Source organism: Manis pentadactyla, chromosome 13 (assembly GCF_030020395.1).
Source record: "Manis pentadactyla isolate mManPen7 chromosome 13, mManPen7.hap1, whole genome shotgun sequence".
Taxonomy (NCBI): Eukaryota; Metazoa; Chordata; class Mammalia; order Pholidota; family Manidae; genus Manis; species Manis pentadactyla.
The window spans coordinates 87,125,121-87,127,553 of record NC_080031.1 but is presented as its reverse complement, the minus strand read 5'-3'; the positions used below and the strand labels follow the sequence as shown (position 1 = coordinate 87,127,553).

The 2,433-nt window shown below is 41.6% G+C and overlaps 1 long non-coding RNA gene across 1 annotated transcript; it reads right to left on the bottom strand.

The window, feature by feature from the left end:
- Positions 1-1,033: 1,033 nt before the first annotated feature.
- On the bottom strand, positions 1,034-1,640 carry LOC130680361 (uncharacterized). Its single transcript, XR_008993345.1, has 2 exons — positions 1,488-1,640; positions 1,034-1,278 (listed from the first exon to the last, which is right to left on the bottom strand). It is a non-coding gene; the product is annotated as an uncharacterized LOC130680361 (long non-coding RNA).
- Between the last annotated feature and the right edge of the window lie 793 nt (positions 1,641-2,433).

Here is a 2,433-nt window from a genome sequence, read left to right as displayed (position 1 = left end):
TACCTGTCTGTAACACTAATTTCAGACTCATCCAGTACAATCCAGTGTCTCTTAAATTTTTTGTATGATCTGTCACTTGTTTATCACATACAAATTGGCCGATTCATGACAGATATTAACACTTAACACACAAGTGATTGTGAATGAGCTACAAAGAACGTTTAACTATTTGTCCTAAGACTTGAGGCTATATACCTCAAATTTACACATCTCTCACCTGAATAAGCAAGCCAGGATACAAATCTTTGCACCATAATAAACAAGAAATCAATCCTCAATTAAATTTACCATCCCTACATCTGACAACACATCTACCCAATACTAAACTTCCAAAGAGAAAATTACTTAGACTTGGATGCTTAGGCTATCAGCAAACGTACTTTCAGCAACATAATTTCTGTGGAGAGCCTCCAGGTCTAAAATCCTTCGTCAGCAACATGCTCCAGCAGAAGGGTCTATTTTCCCAGAAGAGCACCTGGCGTTCGCACTGGGAGCTCCTTCCTTGGGGATGGTGGGGAGGAGGGCGGAAGTGGAGGGGAAGTAGGGTGTGCATCAACTCAGTGCACACCTCTTCTATCCTGCTACGTAATCCACGCCGAACCACACTCCAGCCCTCAGAAATAAAGGGGCACCCCACCTCCCCACACCAGCCAGGGAGTCCGTGGCAATCTCCACAACCAATTTTTGAAGCCCAATTAGAGTTCCTGCCATACATGTCATGACGAAAAGCCTGCTTGATAGCGAGTGACAGCTTTTGCTATAACTCAACTTTCCAAAACAAACTTATCTTTGTATAATAAGCACGATTAAACATAAAATGAGTGAAACGGAAGCTCAGTAAGATTGACTAAGCTTCTAAATAGTACCATTATGAAAAAGATACAATGCACTTAATTTCTCTATCCAGGTATTAATAAGTCAAAATGTTCCATACATTACCTATAGATTCCCTCCCCCAAATCCCCCTAAAACCTAAGAAATCTCCAGTATTTGATTGCTCTAGCTGATATTTAGAAAAAAGCTGACAACTTAAAGCTTTATAATAGTCTGTTTTAATATAAACAATAGCTGGAATCAATCAATGTCCATCTCAGGAAGCTTCTTGTCTGGATCTGAAGGCACAGCTGCGTCTGCATCCTGCTCCGCAGCCCGAGGGCCCGGGCTGTCTCCCTGTCCATCCACGGGTCCATTCTGCTCTGCATTTTTTTACTCCTCTTTTGGAGGTTCCTCTTTGGGTTTTGGCTTTGAAATTATAGGGCTACAGATATTTGTCAGCTCCTAGAGTCGTCAGAGAGAAAACTGTGGTTTCTTTTAAAATAAATTTTACATGACAAGTAAACCAAGTCCACCCTCTCTCACCCAATCCTCAAACCAGAAGCTAAGGTACAATCATGAAGTCCCCTCCTAAATGCCATTTTAAGGACTATTAATAATAAATAGGAAGGCCGGTAAGAAAAGAATATGACATATTTAGTGCTGTAAATTACCTTAATTTTAGCTTCTGTATCTCTTCCCTTGACAACTGGCTCCACGGTCAGGCTCTGCTTTTTCTGCAGATTCAGCTTGTTATTCATTCACTCCATGGCCTCATTCGTGCTTTTTTCCACTTTTGTCATGTCACCGGCATCCAAATGGTCATACTGGTCCTCCTAGAACCAGTAGTCAACCAGGTAAGTCAAAGAATAATTCTCCCCACCCAAATACTGTCTAGCCCTTCACCATCTTTCAAAAAGTTACAATCATTCAGTGAAGCACATTTAGCTTGACCATCTAAACAAACATTCAGTTCCTTACAAATATTCAAGGAAAAGTAATCCCAGTTTTTAAAACACTCAAGAAATAGATTTAAAGGCCAAAGACACATAAGGTGGCAACTAAAAGACTTCACCAGGATGCACATGCCTTATACAAAATCTTACAAAGTTAATCTCACAATACAAAAAAATTACGTGTCATTAGAGAGCTGAGGATTAGGCATGCTAGTTACTAATCCAAACAGTTAACACAACTTTTGAAAGAAAGGCTTTCAAAAGCAAATTTTTAAAAAATAACAAGCTCAATTTATTGCTATTTCTCACGCTAACAATACATCAAGAACTGGCAGAAGAGTGGGAGTGGTTGGGAACCCTTTGGGGTGGATCCGCCCTCTACAGCTCCCCTCCGTCACCCTCTAATATCTTCTGAGAAACAACCCAGCCTGTCCCTTCTACTCAGAACCGTATGCTGCCTGGAAGTGACCAAAGGCTGTATCTGGACTTGGCGCACTTGGCTTTAAGAGGAGCCCCCTTTCTGCCCCTTCCCCTGGCATTCAGACCGACCTAACCCTGAAGTCGTTTTCATCTCCCTTCTCTCCCAGGCCAACTGTAGCTTGTCATTAAGATGAACTGACAGCCTCTGGTTCTTTCTGACTCAGGTTTTCACTTTGTTCCTCTC